Genomic DNA, 11,318 nt, shown 5'->3' on the forward strand with positions numbered 1-11,318 from the left:
CCTGGCTGTGAAAACGTGTATTACAGGGCCGAGTACAACTATGGCACTGGGAGACTTGCCCGAGTTCTAATTGCCTTTGTTTACCATTCTATCCGTGTTCCATACTGTCATATAACTCTGATCAATAGCAACACAACACCCTCATACATCTCTGTCGAGCGGAGATGAGGGCCAAGGCAATAACATGGTTTTAACAACGCAAACAGCTTGAAGGTTTTTGGTTACATCAACTCAACGATGTATTTCGTTATAAAGCGATCTGGTATAACGCAGACACAAAAGAATGCTAGTTTGAGTACTTTCATAAAATGGTGTGTCTATATGTTAATATGTGTTGAGACTGGAATTCTCTTCATTTCGATGAATATGCATTGAATATACAAGAAGAACATGATACACATTCTACTATTTACGAAGTATTCGTTTAGGACCGTTGTGCTAGATGGCCTATGTGAATAATTACTTGTACTGTACATATGCTCGCCTGAAGACCTCGTCTGTAAGGAGTGAGATAATTGGATGACTGCTGTGGAATATATTGGAGAGTGAAAGACGTCATGATAGCCCGTTTTTGTGTTTTACTAATTAGGAGAAAGGCAGTTTAGTTGTTGTTTTTATTGTTGTTCTTTTGTCAGTTAGGATAATCAATAATTGTCTCTTCCCTGGCGAGTTAGTGAGTGAATGTTGGTTTTTGCTGCTGAGTGTAGATTCACACTACATCACGTCGGCCTGTAAGTAATCTTGTCTGGACCGGCAAGTGACTGACTGTATGGACGACGATCCGCCATACACATGCTCTACAATCAGAAACATGTCTGTGCCTTTGATAAGATAATATTTATTGCAGAAACGTTCCATTACGGGACAGATGCAATTTTAAAAGACAAGACATTATAATTCATATATACATATATACAGACATAAATAATTTACATTCCTGTAGACACATACAAAAACAAAATAATCAATATAATATATTTGATGATATTTTTATACATAAAATGTGTCAACGGTTGATTATGAAGGGGTATTTATTGTTTGAAATTATAGATATGGAAACAAATGCAGTTGATATTGACTGCTTCATTATTTGACAGGATGTAGTGAAATAATTTATCTTCATAACTGTGGACATTTACATTTACATTTTGTCTGGATAATTTTTCAAAGAGTATATTTCTTTCTTGAGTGTGTTTAATACAGTGAAGTAAGTAGTGTTTTTCGTCATCAATGGTTGAACATGTAGAGCATAGCCTCTGATGTAGTGGGGTTGGTGGCTTTGTATGTTTTCCAAGTTCAATATTTAATTAATGGTTACTTAATCTTAGTTTAGAAAAGTGAACTCGATATTTTTTTACTTTACAGTGACTGAGATAGGGTTCTAATTTTATTTCATTTTTAACTATCCTATATGTCCTAAGTTTTTTTTCTTTGCCTCTTTTTGCATTTACATCTTGAAGAGATTCCTTGAAGAGGGAGTTGAATTTAGATTTGATTGTCTCTTTGAATATTGGTGATAGGAAAGCTGAAGTACTCAAATTGTGTTTTCCTAAGAAAAGATTGAGCTGGTAAACCCATCCAGCTGCAGTTTTTCGGGGATAAATGAATCAAAGTTGTTCAGGAGGATTGATTCTACACCCCAGATTTCACTATTATATAAAATTACTGGCTCGAAGTAATGAACTGTATTTCACGGTGTGTAAGCTTGACATGCACATGTTTGACGTTTACCACTTTGTTGAAAGCTGCGAGCACGCGTATGGCGATACCAGTGCATCATCTAAGTATCCATATTCGAAATATAAAACGTCAACGCCAGAGAAAACCACTTTGAATATTTCACTTGAACTGGTGAAAATAATCCGAATGGGTCCATGACACTGCACCATTACTGTCCTGATACACCAGTGGACGTCGGAAGACGTTATGACAAAACAGGAACACAAATGGCCCAGTAGTCTAAGTTCGTTGCTTCTAATCGTGTTTTCTTGCTTGCCCTAATAACCTTTCATGGTTTGTCAATACCCGTGATCGTAGATTCTACCAAAGTGGTAAACGTCTCGGACATGCTGTGGCTTTAAGCATTTCAACGCATAGTAGTCTGACACGCTCTGATAGTACTGATATTGTGTTCAAAGTGGCGTCACTCGCTCAGTAGCGAATGTGCACTGACCAACACTTCCCCCATCTGACAAACCGACACCAACTAACTGTTTGGACAACAAACGGGCCTATGTAGTTTACCCGTAAGATGTGAAATGTGAAAAGACAAATAGTTCATTGGTATGAGGATGCATTTCGATCTCTTTAATCGCTGAAAGAAGTGAAGTATTGCACTTTGAAAAAGAAACTAAATACCACCCTTTTCCACTTATAAGCCAAAAATAACCCGAGAAATAAAACTGACATCAAAACGTAAAAGCTAATAGCACATATAAAGCGAAACATCAAATTATAATCCATATATTTGACTTTTAACGTTAGGGCCGATGTGGAAACCTAAATCCTAAAGCACGTTCTAAAGTGTGAAGCATATCTAATGCTCTAGTGTCATCTTTCTTGAATAATTCTCAAGAAGCTTCCGTCACCTCTGTGTGCGTCCCTGATTTAGACCATCCTGAGCCTGTGCGTCGGAATCCACCTGAGACATAACACCTCCCTTCACCCCCAAACCTCCAGTGCATACATGCACATATTACTTTTTGTCCATGTCCTGGTCAGCAGGGAACGTCTCGATTGCCCTCTCGGGGTGAATTTGCAACATCAAAGAAAGACAGGCAGCTCAATTCAAGTATGCAGTAAATATAAGTTCATTTGCTTTCCCTTTCCCAATTATAAGCCACAAATAACCCGAGAAATAAAACTGATATAAAAAAATATATCATCTAAAAACACATATAAAGCGAAAAATAAAATTATAATCCATATATTTGACTGTAAACGTTAGGGAAACCTAAATCCTAAATCCTTAAGCACGTTCCAATGTGTCCTAGTGTCATATTGCTTGAATAATTCTCAAGACGTTTCAGTCACCTCTGTGTGCGTCTCCCATTAAGACCATCCTGTACATGTGCTTCGAAATCCCCCAGGGACATAACACTTCCCTTCACACGACACATACACAAATAGTCATATTAAATTATGTTCTATGTCCTGGTCAGCAGGGAACGTCTCGATTGCCCTCTCTGGGTGAATTTACAACATCAAATAAAGACAGGCAGCTCAATTCAAGTATGCAGTGAATAAAAGTTCATTTGCTTTCGTCCGGAGATGCCATCTCTTCTAGAGTAAATATATTGATAAGTTTAAGATCCAAGAGGGTTCAGTAATCCTCATACCCAGTGAGTCATGTCAGGCATCACCCCTGTTGGATGAAGTTGTTCGTTCATCGATTCCTGTAATGGTAAACCCTGGAGATGGTCCAGCGCCTCATCCAGTGTGGTACTGCGGATCAATGTTATAACAATGTACTAACAAGGCCCATTCAGTCATTGGTTAGAACATTCCTGTAACGTTAACTTGACTGAGACACAGGGTTCAGTGGTAAACGACCGCTTTAACGGCCTTAGATGTGTCGGGCTGTTTGTCCCTGTCATCAAACTATTCACTAGTGGGTTTTACCAAAGTGGTAAACGTCTAACGTTCGCCCTTCTAAGTCATTTAACAAGTCATAGTAATGTCCCTTGGTAGTGCCAGGATCCGCATGGGTTGGGTGGTCAGATTCATCCTTACTGTGACCCTTAATGTTGCTCGCATCGTACACGTGACCGTTTGAAGGAGGTTGGATCCTGTTAAGTCACTGTAGGCTTTCCTCATATTACACCTTGATAGAACTAACATAACGCCCAAAGCGACGTTGAACCCAAGTCACTCACTCACTCACCACTCACATGTACTTGGTCTTGATAGCACGCCCTACACTTGAAAGTAGACAAGTAAACACAGGAGTGTATTCAAAGAATTGTATACTTACTTACTTACTTATATTGGAGATTTAACGTGCGCTTTCCGACTGCAAGCGTATGTCGCACACGGGCCCGGCCAGGCCATTTAATGTGTTTCAAAAAAGGGGAAAAGTGAGTTTGTGCAACCCAGGAGGGGGCTTTAGGGGTTACTTATATAGTAATTTTGAAATTTTGAGATTTGGAAAGAATGCCAAGAGTGGGTGGGGGACGAACTAAGGTAGCTGTGTGTGTTGGGTGGTTATCAAATAAGGTAGTTTTGGTTTTAATATTTTATTTGGGGTTTAAATGCGACTAATTAGTCCTGTTTTTATTAGGTATATGCCTAAGGCTTTGAATTTTTCTAATTTATTTTGTGGATTTAGGATTGATTCTAGTGTAAGTCCGGTTTTAAGATTTAGGGTGGTCTGTAGTGTTGTTCGGTGTGTTTGGTAGTGTGTGCAGTGAATGAGTACGTGTTCTGGTGTTTCTTGTTGTTTGCAATGTGGGCAGTTTCCTGTTGTGTGTAGTTTAGCTATTTTACGGTGATTATTTAGTTTGGTGTGGCCTGTTTGTAGTTTGGTAATTATTCTGTCGATTTTTTTGGATGGGTGTAGTATTTTGGGTTTATTTAGGGGTTTTTTGAGTACTTTCCTGATTTGGCTATTTGAGTTTTGGTATATATTTTGCCATTTTTTGTTAATTTTTTGTTTAGTGACACTTTTGATTTCTGATTTTGAGCTGGGTAAGTTTAAGCTTATTTCTGGGAGTTTAAGGGATAATTTTGCTGCTTTATCTGCCTTTTCATTTCCAAAGATTCCTACGTGGGCGGGGATCCAAATGAACTCTATTTGTTTACCTACCTTAGTTAAGTTGTTTGAGCTATTGAGTATTTGATTTATTAGTTTGGGGCAGTTTTTAGTGTTTTTATTTTTGAGGGCTTGTAGTCCACTGAGAGAGTCGGTTAGGATGAGGATTTTTTGGTGTTTTTTAGATTGCTGATTGTGTAGTGCTGAGGCCATGCCCATTAGTTCGGCCGTGAATATGGATTGGTTGTTTGGGAGTCGGTAAGATTGTGTGTCTTTGGTTGGTTGTGCGATGTGGACTCCGAAACCTGTGTGTTTTGAGATCGGATCTGAGGATCCGTCTGTGTATATGTGACACCAATTTGGCCAATGTTCATGTATGTATGCTAGTGTGGTGGTTTTAGCGATGTTAGGATCGGTCTGTTTATTTAGTGTATCGGCTAGTGTTGTGTCTATTTTTGGTATTTTAAGTTTTGGAGTGAAGATATTGGATGATTTATTGTTTTGTTTAAGATTATTTATTTTGTGTTCGTTTAGGTAATTGGTTATTCTTTGGGAAATTGGAGTAAGTAGTGGATGTTTCCGGGCTAGGGCTTGGTTTCTAGGGCTAATATTTTGTTTTATTAAGTTTTCGATTAGTGGGTTTGATTGGGACGCGGCCCAGAAGTTTAGGGTAAGTTGTTCCCTACGTAGTTTAAGTGGCATTTCTCCTGTTAAGGCCTGGAGTGAGGTGGAAGAGGTGCCATGTTGAGTTCGTGTGATTAGTTTTAGGGCCTGATACTGGATTGAGTCTAGTTTTTTAATGAGAGAGTTGTTTAAGGTGTCGTAAATGGCACTGCCGTAGTCTAGTTTGGACCTAATTAGTGATATATAGAGTGAGAGGAGGGTGTTTTTAGAGGCCCCCCAGTTGGAGCCGGTTAGGCATCTTAACGTGTTTAGGTCTTTGCTGCATCTGGTTACAAGGTTTTTAATGTGAGCATCCCAGGTGAGATGTTCATCGAAGATTAATCCTAAGAATTTGGTTTGTTTTTGGAATTTGATTGGTTTGTTGTTTAGTTGGAGGTTTAGGGTGGCGGGTTGCATATTTTTGTGTTTAAATACTATTCCTGTGGTTTTTTCTGAGTTTATGGAGAAGCCCCATTTGTCAGTCCATTTTTGTATTTTATTTAGAGATTTTTGTAGTAAGTTTTGGGCCATTTTAATGCTTTTAGTGCGGATCCAGAGGGCTCCATCATCCGCGAATTTTGATGTGTTTACTTTGGGGGATAGTCCCTCGAATAAATCGTTAATCATAATATTGAAGAGTGTTGGGCTTAGGATGCTGCCCTAGAATTGTATAGACATATGTGACTTTTTTATATCCACGTTGTGTCGTTTAGCCGGGTCATGTGACATTGCGTTGATCCCGAATTAGATCCGATTGGACACTTGGTTTGTCAGCTACATATCCCTGTCTTTCGCGTCAACGGCGCGCGCAACTCTGGGCTTTCCGCCTGCTGACAGGCTTTGACAAAACTTAAATACTGATCAAAGAGGCGCTAAACGCAATGCACCCACTCACTCCTGTCTAAGCACACCCGTTTACATCAGTTAGAGTATATCACTCCCTAATCGCTTTACCAGAATATCTTCACCTAACAAAACATCGCGACGCACTATGGAAAAAGGCCACAAGATGATTACGTGAGAGAAATCGACAGTACTAATCTCTTCATATGTAGAATACTGCCATGGATATATGAAAGAGTGTTAAACTCGGGGCTGGTAAATCAATTCCTTTGATGCTGAAAGGAAGTTTGGTCTTCAATGGTTTGACGTCATTATGGTTATTTAGCGGAAACCTGTAATCATCCTTGCGTCAATAGTTCTCCATAAAGCGAAAGTTTAAATGTCTAAATATGGTGTCTTTTGTTAGAATATCAGCTCAAAGACAGCAATCTATTAACATGTTTTTGTAATGCAGCATCCCCCCCCCCTCTCCAGAACATCGTCCATTTGGAAACGTGATGCAATCTTCGTGCAACTGAAAAAGATGTGTCGCAAATGTGCAATAGAGTTGCATATAATGCATATAATTGGGGTATTTTTTCTAAGAATGAACTGGAGCACATTGGGACCTTTAGGTAGACCATGATATGAAATAATGGTTTTCCGATGTCTTGAGTATTTATAGTTTGAGATATCCTCTATTATCAAGCGTTTTATATCCCCACTCTATTATCATAAATACTCTGGATCCACAAATGGTCGGTTCAGCTTATATATCATAATATACAGAATAGAAATACACTGGAGGATTGATACACTGGTAAGCTCCTTATTACAGCTTACATTTACAGCTCGTTATAATTAGGCAGTGAATGAAAGGTGACGAATGAGTGAGTGGGGAGTGAGTGAATGGTGGACGAATGAGTGAGTAAGTAGGAGGTGAGAGGGTGGTGATTGAGAGAATGGTGGACGGAATGAGACAATGGTTGACGAATGAGAGAGGGGTGACGAAAGAGTGAGCGGGGAGTAAGTGAATGGTGGACGAATGAGTGAATGAACAGTGAGTGAATGGTGGACGAATGAAAGAGTTTGAGTGAGTGAGTGGGTGTGAGTGAATAGTGGACGAATGAGTGAGTGAGTGAGTGGGAAGTGAGTGGAAGTTGGACGATTGTGTGAGTAGGGTAGTCAGTGCACGGGTCAAGGGATTAGATGGGAGAGATTTAAAACCACGCCTGTATACCCTGACTTGTGTTAAATAATGAAATATCGAGTGATTGAAATCGGCCTCTGGAGAAATAGTGAATGCAAAAGTGGCTGATTCCGATGCTGCGACCATGTCACGATGACCCGGGTGATGTCGGATCAGCTACCTGGAGGACTCCACTTAACCAGGAGCCCGAGCGGCACAGGTGGAGGAGCAGGTATATGCAAATATATCACCGCATAAGTGCAGTGAATCACCTCAGTTCAATGTCGGAATTGTAAAATAAAATCTCAATTTGATCTCCTAAGAAAATAAACTATAAGTTTTTTAAATGTTAGGGACTTTTTTTGGACAACATTGATAAATATCAAAGCAGATAAGGACCAAGAGGATGTGAACGCCGGCTGCATCCACACGAGACATGACAAGGATGTTCAAGCATTTCTCATTACATTCAATGTGTACATAACAGGCCAAATAGAAAGACATTATTTACTCCACGATAATAATTTAGATAGAGTTGTCCATCTTGTTCGGCAATACAGAGGCTGTTTTGTGCCTTTGGTCATATCCTGTTATTGATTCAGGCGTAAAACTATCACAGTTCGACAATTTCTCTGACGTAATTATCGTGTTTGAGTGTGTATAACTGGTGATCTTTCAGCAAAATACGTTATTTCTGAAGAAGTGTGTGAGTGAGTGAGTATGGTTTTACGTTTCTTTTAGCAAAATTCCGCAATATCACGACGGGCGACACCAGACATGGACTTCACACATTGTACCCATGTGAAATCTTTGGCGTGACAAGCTAAAACATCACTAAGTAAAGGAGACTGCTTGAACCGAACACATTCCTATTCCGATGTTCATTTCACAACAGAAGGGGAGTTTGCATTGTTAAGTTGTTCCTTGTTGTTTTAACGCCGCCCTAATCAATAGTCCAGTTATATCAGGACGGCCTCTGAATAATCGAGTCTGGACCAGGCCATCCAGTGATTGATGTAATTGTACGTTCAAACGCAGTCGCGTATAATGACGTGCAAAATGTCACCGAGCTTGACCACTCCGATCTATTTTATGGCCTCCTCCGACAAACAAGGGACTGATTCTAACCCGGAATCCCCTGTGGATATTCATCAACTTCACTCAGAATATGATTATTTACTTACAGCTGACAACACACAATTACAGAGGGACATTTTTATCACACAAATGCACACACTTCATTAACCTAGACATGAGGAAACACCGTAAAGCAAGTCCACTCGTTAATATTTATGAACCTCCCTACCCCAGTCGCTTGCAAACCCCGGTAGTGGAGGCACATTTAAAACGAGTTCACCTCTTTTGACAATTTAGACTCATTTAAACTTTCATGCATAGAATAACTAGAATACATCACTCATATCTACATGGATAATAGTTGGGTTTTAATTGAGATGACATCACACGAAGTTTGGTTTAACAGCTTTGCGGTATCGTTTTGGTGGATCACCACGTGGTAAAAAGTATGAATTGAGCCCATTGGTGGTGTCCACCGCCCTGATGTTAATCAAATAATGTTAAAAGCGCCGTAAATTAATACTCACTCACTCCCATTGATCACTCATTTAGTCATATTAGGACATCAACAGTTTCTCTGAAGAATGTGTAACAGTCGTCCCTCCCCTTGAAAACAGGTGGCAATGACTTTCCTTCAGCTATCAAAAGAGAAATATCCAACAAATTGTACTGAATGGCCTCGCACAAGCATGCCTTCATTTTATGCATTAAACATAATTAGATATATCGATAAACACAAACGTTCCCCAACCACTTTACATCTATCATGTGGACAGTCGGCAAACCCCGTTCCTTCCCCAAACTTCCCAATATGGCCGACGTGGTCTCCTGGCTGTTAAAACGTGTATTACAGGGCCGAGTACAACTATGACACTGAGAAACTTGCCCGAGTCCTAATTGCCTTTGTTTACCATTCTATCCGTGTTCCATACTATCATATTACTCTGATCAATAGCAACACAACACCCTCATACATCTCTGTCGAGCGGAGATGAGGGCCAAGGCAATAACATGGTTTTAACAACGCAAACAGCTTGAAGGTTTTTGGTTACATCAACTCAACGATGTATTTCGTTATAAAGCGATCTGGTATAACGCACACACAAAAGAATGCTAGTTTGAATACTTGCATAAAATGGTGTGTCTATATGTTAATATGTGTTGAGACTGGAATTCTCTTCATTTCGATGAATATGCATTGAATATAAAAGAAGAACATGATACACATTCTACTATTTACGAAGTATTCGTTTAGGACCGTTGTGCTAGATGTGCTATGTGAATAATTACTTGTACTGTACATGTGCTCGCCTGAAGACCTCGTCTGTAATGAGTGAGATAATTGGATGACTGCTGTGGAATATATTGAAGAGTGAAACAAGTCATAATAGCCCGTTTTGTGTTTTACTAATTATGAGAAAGGCAGTTTAGTTGTTGTTTTTATTCTTGTTCTTTTGTTAATTAGGATAATCAATAAATGTCTCTTCCCTGGTGAGTGAATGTTGGTTTCCGCCGCTGTGTGCAGATTCACACTAAATCATGTCGGGCTGTAAGTAATCGTGTCTGGCATAGAAGTCTTACACGCTCTGATAGTACTGATATTGTGTTCAAAGTGGCGTTAAACACAATTCACTCGCTCAGTAGTGAAACGATAGCAACGGGCACAACAGCCATCGAGGACATCCTGAATGTGCACTGATCGACCCTTCCCCCATCTGACTGAGTGTAGGAGTGATGCCTGATGCGGAGAACATGTAGAATATATTGTCGTCATAAACATGTTGGCCTGTGACAAAACAATGGGCATTTTCCATTTCCAGATGATACTAAAAGTGGCCATTACTTGGAAGTAGGGGAGAGTTCAGAGACAGGAAGTCCCCAGTCGCCAGCGACCACATCAATAGGGTGACCCTGGGACTTCTACCTCTGTTGTAGTTTATTATATCGGGGTTAATTTTTAATGACGTACTTTCAGAGTCAGCGTGACGCCATGACAGTATAGTGAGATACTAGAATATTCTTTTATGGACGTGCTTTGTGATGTTTGTACCATGATAATTACTAACTATAAGGTGAAGTCCAGTTGTAAGTCAGATGGTTTAGACTACATCTTAGAGTAAACCTAACTGTTTACTTGTCTTCCAGACAAACCGACACCAACAAACTGTTTGGACAACAGACGGGTCTATGCAGTTAGTCCGTAAGATAACAATGTGAAAAGAAAACACAAACAGTCCTTTGGTTGAGGATGAATTTCGTTCTTTTTGATCACTGAAGCAAGTGTTGCACTTTTTAAAAAGAAACTAAATATCTCCCTTTCCCACTTTTAAGCCGAAAAGAACCCGAGAAATAAAACTGACATCAAAAAGTAAAAGCATATAACACATGTAAAGCGAAAAATCTAATTATAATCCATATATTTGACTGTAAACGTTAGGAAGATGTGGAAACCTAAATCCTAAAGCACGTTCCAATGTGTACAAAGTGTGAAGGATATTTTTAATGTCCCAGTGTTGTATTCCTTGGATTTTTCTCAAGAAGCTTCCGTCACCTTTGTGTGCGTCTCCCATTAAGACCATCCTGTGTCTGTGCGTCGGAATCCTCCTGAGACATAACACTTCCCTTCACCCCCAAACCTCCAGTGCATACATGCACATATTACATTATACTCCATGTCCTGGTCAGCAGGGAACGTCTCGATTGCCCTCGCTGGGTGATTTTGCAACATCAAAGAAAGATAGGCAGCTCAATTCAAGTATGCAGTGAATAAAAGTTCATTTGCTTTCGTCCGGAGATGCCATATATTGATAGGTTTAA

This window comes from Haliotis cracherodii, unplaced genomic scaffold (genome assembly GCF_022045235.1).
Source record: "Haliotis cracherodii isolate W230 unplaced genomic scaffold, xgHalCrac1.p SCAF_2, whole genome shotgun sequence".
NCBI lineage: Eukaryota > Metazoa > Mollusca > Gastropoda > Lepetellida > Haliotidae > Haliotis > Haliotis cracherodii.